Consider the following 9390-nt stretch of genomic DNA (forward strand, 5'->3'; position numbering starts at 1 on the left):
GAAGATCCCATCTCAGACAATCATTGGTGCATCTGAAGAAACATCCACTACAAGCCGGAGCAACTCAGAAGAACATTGTGACCTCTGGTGGACAAGAAGAGCCTTACACCCATCGAGCCACTTCCCATAGAAGGATCGATTGGTTTCAGAGAGCCAAAGGACAAAGACATCTACACATAAATACATTATATTACTTACCCAAATGGGCGGTGGTTCATGAGCAAAGTATTATTATTACTTTGAGGGTTATTTCCAAATGTACGATAAGTTTGATTCTCTTTGTCTCTCCCTCTCTTTATCTACCCCTCCCTCTCCATATGTGTAACAAGCTGTCATATCTTATCAGTAAATAATTAATTAAATACATTTGTGTAGAACTGAATAATCAGAAAAGGCTGGTGTTCTTGGGGATTCCAGAAGTCTGTGACTTGCAGAATGAGACTGATATGAGGTAATGATTAATAAGTGACTGTTATCGATAAATAACATATATATCTTATATATCTTTAGAGTTTAATTCGGGAGATGGTAATTTCTTAAACACCTTATTTCGTAGTGCCCCAAATTCCTAATGAGTTAATTGTTACATGATTCATTTAATCAGGTAACAATTAAATATAGTTAGTTGATTCGATAAATAACAGTCATCAGATGAATGAAAGTCACATCACAACAACAGCATGCCTATGAGTTATTTTGCAAACATGTTATCCACAACATGTCTTGTCTTATGAACTGTTATTTTAAATAATTACATCATGGATATGAATCAATTATTTATATATACTACTAGATTTGTGTTTAGAAGCCACCACGCCTCCATCTTGGCAGTTCCCCACCAGTGGCAAAGCTATTTTGGAAGCTATAGAAATGTATTTATTAATGTCTACACTTCTTTTTGCCATGTTTATTATATTACAGACACCTTAATGCATACTTTAAAATGTTATTATGTCAGCTAAACATAAAAATATAAAATGAAAAAATGTATGAAAACTATTTTCTTAAAGTATAATATTTAGAACGTACTAATGTTACTGTCCCCACTACAACAAAATACTTAAATATACAGTGGGGAGAATAAGTATTTGTTACACTGACGATTTTGCAGGTTTTCCGACTTACAAAGCATGTAGGGGTCTGTAATTTTTATCATAGGTACACTTCAACTGTGAGAGACGGAATCAAAAACAAAAATCCAGAAAATCCCATTGTATGATTTGTAAGTAATTAATTTGCATTTTATTACATGACATAAGTACTTGATCACCTACCAACCAGTAAGGATTCCGGCTCTCACAGACCTGTTAGTTTTTCTTTAACCTCTTGGTGTTAGGGGGCAGTATATTCATTTTTGGGAAAAAAACGTTCCCATTTTAAACGGTATATTTCGCCAGGAAAAGATGCTAGAATATGCATATAATTGACAGCTTTGGATAGAAAACACTCTAACGTTTCCAAAACTGTAAAGATATTGTCTGTGAGTATAACAGAACTGAAAAATCCAATCCGGAAGTGGAAAGCGCTGCGTTCCAAAGACCCCCTATTCAGCTGTGAATGTACCATCAACAAGCTTACGCTTTCTACGTATTCCCCAAGGTGTCTACAGCATTGTGACGTAGTTTTGGGCATTTCTGTTGAAGAATAGCCGTAGGTGGCCACATTGCGTAAGTGGTCACATGGTGGCTCCGAGAGAGATTCTCGCGTAAAATACAGAGGTAGCCATTACTCCAATCAATCCTACTGAAAAACGAATTGTCCCGACGGATATATTATCGAATAGATATTAGAAAACACCTTGAGGATGGATTCTAAACAAAGTTTGCCATGTTTCTGTCGATATTATGGAGCTAATTTGGAATCTTTTTCGGCGTTGTGGTGACCGCAATTTCAGGGCGATTTCTCAGCCAAACGTGAAGGACAAACAGAGCTATTTTGCCTACAAAAATAATCTTTTGGGAAAAAATTTACTTTGGCTGTCTACCTGGGAGTCTCGTGAGTGAAAATATCCGAAGTTCATCAAAGCTAAACAATTTAATTTGATTGCTTTTCTGATTTCCGTGACAAGGTTGCCTGCTGCTAGCAAGGCATAATGCTATGCTAGGCTATGATAAACTTACATAAATGCTTGTCTAGCGTTGGCTGTAAAGCATATTTAACAAAAGGCTAAGCTGTGTTCCAATATATTTCACTTGTGATTTTCATGAATAGGAAGATTTTCTAGGAAGATTTATGTCCGTTGCGTTATGCTAATTAGTGTCAGATGATGACAACGGTCCCGTTCACAGGATGGGGTGTCACTACAGGTTAAGAAGCCCTCCTGTTTTCCACTCATTACCTGTATTAACTGAACCTTTTTGAACTCGTTACCTGTATAAAAGACACCTGTCCACACACTCAATCAAACAGACTCCAACCTCTCCACAATGGCCAAGACCAGAGAGCTGTGTAAGGACATCAGGGATATAATTGTAGACCTGCACAAGGCTGGGATGGGCTACAGGACAATAGGCAAGCAGCTTGGTGAGAAGGCAACAACTGTTGGCGCAATTATTAGAAAATGCAAGAAGTTCAAGATGACGGTCAATCAACCTCGGTCTGGGGCTCCATGCAAGATCTCACCTCATGGAGCATCAATGATCATGAGGAAGGTGAGGGATCAGCCCAGAACTACATGGCAGGACCTGGTCAATGACCTGAAGAGAGCTGGGACCACAGTCTCAAAGAAAACCATTAGTAACACACTACGCCAACATGGATTAAAATCCTGCAGTGCACGCAAGGTCCCCTTGCTCAAGCCAGCGCATGTCCAGGCCCGTCTGAAGTTTGCCTATGACCATCTGGATGATCCAGAGGAGGAATGGGAGAAGGTCATGTGGTCTGATGAGACAAAAATAGAGCTTTTTGGTCTAAACTCCACTCGCCGTGTTTGGAGGAACAAGAAGGATGAGTACAACCCCAAGAACACCATCCCAACCGGGAAGCATGGAGGTGGAAACATCCTTCTTTGGGGATGCTTTTCTGCAAACGGGACAGGACGACTGCACCATATTGAGGGGAGGATGGATGGGGCCATGTATCGCGAGATCTTGGCCAACAACCTCCTTCCCTCAGTAAGATGGGTCGTGACTGGGTCTTCCAGCATGACAACGACCCGAAACACACAGCCAGGGCAACTAAGGAGTGGCTCCGTAAGAAGCATCTCAAGGTCCTGGAGTGGCCTAGACAGTCTCCAGACCTGAACCCAATAGAAAATCTTTGGAGGGAGCTGAAATCCATATTGACCAGCGACAGCCCCGAAACCGGAAGGATCTGGAGAAGGTCTGTATGGAGGAGTGGGCCAAAATCTCTGCTGCAGTGTGTGCAAACCTGGTCAAGAACTACAGGAAACGTATGATCTCTGCAAACAAAGGTTTCTGTACCAAATATTAAGTTCTGCTTTTCTGATGTATCAAATGCTTATGTCATGCAAATGAATTACTTAAAAATCATACAATGTGATTTTCTGGATTTTTGTTTTAGATTCCGTCTCTCACAGTTGAAGTTTACCTATGATAAAAATGACAGACCTCTACATGCTTTGTAAGTGGGAAAACCTGCAAAATCGGCAGTGTATCAAATACTTGTTCTCCCCACTGTATGTAATTCTTTCCTTGAAACATTGAATTGAAATACTTCCTATGGAGGACTGCTCCTTCTGGGGAGTTCCAATATGGCCGACCGGTGGCTTCAAAGCCATTTATTGACCAATACATAGCATACGCAATCCTGGGTTTATATATATCATTGACATACTTGTTGTGGCACACGGATGTAAAATATCTCGGCTCAAAACAATGATCATTTACACTTAAAAATGTTGCGTGCATTCAGCTAAGGCATTATTGATTGCGTCTCCATTGTTGTTTTTAGGCTTTTGTTTTTAGGCTTTCAGCGCCATGGACAGCAGCACAGAGCCACGGCTATTGATCACAGTTTCATACAAGGCATAGCCAAATCCAAGTTCTAAGGTTATAACCACATTCATATAGACAGAAATATAGCACATTCCCCATAGGCTTAAAAATGTGTGCCCTTTATAGCCCCATCAAATGTGGAATAAATACTTTCACCCAAAATACAGTATTATTGTAGAGGAGATCCGAGTACACACACACACACACACACATTTACATTCAAAAAATAACTATTCCGTTACATTACCAGCTAAAATATTGCAATTAGATTACACATACTTTGATTACTTATTGGATTACTTTTAAATTCACAAATCATGTTTGAGAAAAAAATTATAACACCTTTCTGTTTACTCAATGACATTCTATTCAGCATTGAAAAAAGGCACAAGTTTAAGTTTGTTTCACTTGAGCGAGTCCGACCACAAGTCAGAGACCACTACGCACACAAAAATGGTGCTTCCTCAGGGGTTCTTTGGGAAGTGTGATGGTTCTGTGCAGAACCACACAGACCCAAATAACCCTTTGAGCCCTTCAAAGTTTTTTGGGGAGTTCTTTCCTTTGGGTGGCAGGTAGCCTTGGGGTGGCAGGTAGCCTTGGGGTGGCAGGTAGCCTTTGGGTGGCAGGTAGCCTTTGGGTGGCAGGTAGCTAACTAAAGTTTGCTGGATTGAATACTTGAGCTGAAAAAATATGTTGTTCTTCCCCTGAACAAGGCGGTTAACCCACTGTTCCTAGGCAGTCATTGTAAATAAGAATTTGTTCTTAACTGACTTGCCTAGTAAAATAAAATAAAATATATTTTAGTGATAATTAAAATGTAGGGGTAAGCGGCTCATTCAAATATTTATGGGAATGGTTTGTTCACAGCCCTTATTGTGCAACTGTGAGTGAGTGACATTCCAGTTGATCTAATCTGTTGTGGTATGCTATTACATGTTATATATACATATATGACTATAGCCAGTGATGGTGACTTGTGAAAGACTCACGTATGGCAAGTCAGTAGTTCTCAATTCTCTCATCAGGGACCCCCAGCCGTTCCAAAGCTAGCACACCTGATTCAACTTGTTAATAAACAAAATAATAAAACCTATGGAATTTTAACAATATAATATGGCTATTAAACCACAATAAAAACCCTGTATGGTTGTACAAATAAACTTTGAGAATGAGAAAAGTTTTTTATAGAACCATTCTCCATAAAGGTTCTATAAAGAACCATAAAATGTGTTTTATATAGGCCCAAAAAGAGTTGTAACAATAGTGGAACCCTTTTTGGTGCTATATAGAACCTTTTGTAATGGTTCATTATAGAACCTTGGAGAAGGGATCTTTATAGCACCATACAGGTTCCATTGAGAACCTTATGAGCATGGTTCTTTATAGAACTTTATAGAACAATTCGTTTTTAGTGTGTATGATGGCTTGATGGCTCATTCATTCCCCCCTCCTCTCCCCTGTAACTATTCCCCAGGACGTTGCTGTAAATGAGAATGTGTTCTCAGTCAACTTACCTGGTAAAATAAGGGTAAAATAAAAATAAAGAATATTAAAATTAAACTAATGCCTCTTAAGGGGAAATTAATCAAAAGGTAACTAAAAGTAATTAAGTACATTACTGAGTTTGTGAAATCCCCAAATTACATTTCTGATTACAATTTTGGACAGATAACTAGAAGGATAACTATAACGGATTACATTTAGAAAGTAACCTACCCAACCCTGCACACACACACGCACGCACGCACGCACACACACACACACACACACAGTCAATCTGGCGCTCTCTGGAGAAACACTTCTGGGCAGGGGACAGCAAATGGTGCATGCGAACTGAATGCTGATATGGAAATATTATTTCCATACTTAGCTAGGGGAAAATATTATAGTAAAGACATGGCAGTTGCCAATGCAAGCTTAACTAGCCTAACTGGTGCTATAACCTATTATTAATTTCAGCCTGGTTTCATAAACTAGACGTAACATAATAAACAAGAATCCAGGTCACTCAAATTAACATGATCAATTAAATTTGATATGGTATGTATTAATATGTGAATGTCCAATATCCATTTTGTATGTTACGAATTAGAATTTGTATGATGTTAAGAATTGCAATGTCAGTATGGGGTATGTGTAGGAGCCCATCTCCCCTGCATCTGGTCTTGATTAGCATCAGTCAGTCAGACAAACAGACAGGCTCTATTACAGGCTACTCTACTTTAGGCTACACAACGCAATCCGCATAGTAGAGTAGGCTACCAGGAGGCTACCTCCAGACTGAACCCACTATATGTCTGTTAGAGACCTCTCTAACGCACAGAAAGCTGATTCAAACTCAAATTCACCAGCTCTGCAAGCGTCAAAATACGTTCGTTAAACACCAAATATGAAGTTTCGCTTAGCAACTATCTTCATTTACTCACGTTACGGCTGGAATGTACTTCCTAAAATATATTAATTAAAATGTATAAGCAACCGAAAAAATCATCTTCGCACCTCTGCCATGCACAGGTCGGAAGTCTGAAACAGCTCAATATATTGGAGGTGCCGGCATTTTATTCGGTTGCTTGTCAGTTTTAATTTAGACCTTTTTTAGAAGTACATAATGGCTATAACGCGAGTAAATGATGATAGTTGCTCAGCAAAACTCTATATTTGGTGATCGACGAACGTATTTTGATATTCTAATGCTTGAAGAGCTGGTGAATGGGAGTTTGAATTGGAGCTTTCTGGGTGTTGAGAGACGTCTCTAACCCACAGATACTGGTTCACCACCATACCTCAAATATGACAGCTCTGAAACCAAGGATCATCGCGGTCGTGAGATGAAGTAACCCATTTGCTCATCAGTTTCTCGCTCGGTGCGCCCTTGACATTCGCCCCAATCTCGTAAAAACTATACCCTATAAAATGGGTCGGAAACGCCATCATCCTGCGGACACCAGAGAGAGAGAAACCACCTGCCATCAGAGATATCCCCCGCGGATAATCCAGTACAGTATCCCCCCTCCCCTTTCCCAGCCCAGCATCATTCACCCTCCGCGGTCACAATGTCAAACAGATGTGTACAGCACACGGTTCTCTGAAAAAGACGACGCAAATGCTACCTTTCGTGGCTTTGGCTCTCACGTGCCAGATGTCTCTCCCCATCTTGACTCAGCCCTCCTCCAGTAGGCTCCTCTTTGTCGGTTTCTGTGGTCTGACAGGCTGGCTGCGGAGGGATGGAGGGCAAAGAGCGGCGCGAGTCTACAGCATCCACTGATTCTGCCTTCCTGAACACTGCGCATGCGCCACGGTCTGACAGCCAGGTGGTCACGATACATCACGAGGAAAATTTAAATTAAAGGGACAAGGAGATTTATCCGGCAGTAACATATAAACGATAAAGATCCCCACGTGTATCACATATCATATGTTTGCATTACTCATCAAAATGCTTTGGTTTCGTTCATGAATGCGAAAAAAATAGAAATGCATTATGTTTGGCCTATTATCTCTCAGCTTTGGCCTTTTGGTCAGGGAGATAATGACATTATATAAGGCTTCGGCTCTTATAAAATACCTTTGAAACCTAGATTGAGTAGGTTGTGTGTATGTTGATTCTAATCCCCAAGGTCAACAGCACCCAGTGGACAGTCCTAAGAGATGGCCTTCACCACTTCACCTTCAGGTTGACACTAAATGCTGATGAACCATGACAAATCTCTTCTTCATTATCTGTTGCTCTCACCCTCTCTCAAGTTATCTCTCTCTCTCTCACACACACACACACATACACACACACACATACACACACAATGGAATTCAGGTAATCGCTCAAAGTGAGATGGCCATTCGTCCCATTGGCTTTCTGAAGGCTCTCTCATGGCTTATGTCTGATACATATTATCAGCACTACAGAGGCCCTAATGACAGATCCATAACATTAGCTATCCCTCACCACTGTCTGCATGTAGGCACTGTGTGTATAGACAACAATGTTACTGTAAGGAGCTACAGTTGAAGTCGGAAGTTTACATACACCTTCGCCAAATACATTTAAACTCAGTTTTTCACAATTCCTGATATTTAATCCTAGTAAAAATTCCCTGTTTTAGGTCAGTTAGGATCACCACTTTATTTTAAGAATGAAATGTCAGAATAATAGAATAATAGTAGTTAATCATTTAAATCAGCTTTTATTTCTTTCATCACATTCCCAGTGGGTCAGAAGTTTACATACACTCAATTAGTATTTTGAAGGTAGGCCTTGAAATACATCCACAGGTACACCTCCAATTGACTCAAATTATGTAAATTAGCCTATCAGAAGCTTCTAAAGCCATGACATCATTTTCTGGAATTTTCAAAGCTGTTAAAAGGCCCAGTCAACTTAGTGTATGTAAACTTCCGATCCACTGGAATTGTGATACAGTGAATTATAAGTGAAACAAGCTGTCTGTAAACAATTGTTGGAAGAATTACCTGTGTCATGCACGAAGTAGATGTCCTAACCGACTTGCCAAAACTATAGTTTGTTAACAAGAAATGTGTGGACTGGTTGAAAAATTTGTTTTAATGACTCCAACCTATGTGTATGTAAACTTCCGACTTCAACTGTACATAATGGCTGGTAAGTGTTGCCAAATTGTGGCCTGTTTGGACACGACCCCCTGTCCGAGTACTCGCAAACAACTTTTGCAAAATCACGTCATGTAGGCCTTAGCAACTAGACGTTAGCAGCCACAAACGCTGCAAAACACCCAACAACATGTTTTCAGTGTGGGGCTTAAAGTACACACATTAACAGTGACTGTCTGACCCTCTTTAGCAACGCAGTGAGAACGTTTGTATGGAGACCGTGCTATGTACTCATTGCGCATGTGATATGGCCATCTCTGGGCCCATCATCACATTCACACAAGCATCAAGTACAAGTGAAGTAGAACACCCAAAGGCCCACAATACAACTTATTTAGACTCTACCTCTATTTCTGTGACCAATTGCTTTTGTCTTTTTTCAATGGTAAAAATAGGCCATTCCTCCTGGGTCTTAGGTGAGAGACATGGCTCTTCAGCAGACAGAAACATCCTGTAATAGGAGGAGAAGATACATTAAGAAGAGAGAACACCCACAGGGCCACAGCACTACAGACAATACAGCTCCTCCAGTATAGACTCTCTCTCCTCTCCTTTTCCATAGCACATACCCAGGCACGCTGGCACCTTTCCCAGATGAGTTTTTCTTCCTGTGCAGATGTGATGAGATGAGACAGGCTGGGCTATCCTCGCTGGCCCAGTGTCACTGTGATGGGCTGTGGATGACAGACTGCCTTCTCTCTCTCTCTCTCTCTCTCTCTCTCTCTCTCTCTCTCTCTCTCTCTCTCTCTCTCTCTCTCTCTCTTTCTTTCTGCCCAGTTGGAGCTACTAAAAGGAAGGTAAAGCTCAGACT

This window comes from Oncorhynchus nerka, linkage group LG9a (genome assembly GCF_034236695.1).
Source record: "Oncorhynchus nerka isolate Pitt River linkage group LG9a, Oner_Uvic_2.0, whole genome shotgun sequence".
Classification (NCBI taxonomy): Eukaryota; Metazoa; Chordata; class Actinopteri; order Salmoniformes; family Salmonidae; genus Oncorhynchus; species Oncorhynchus nerka.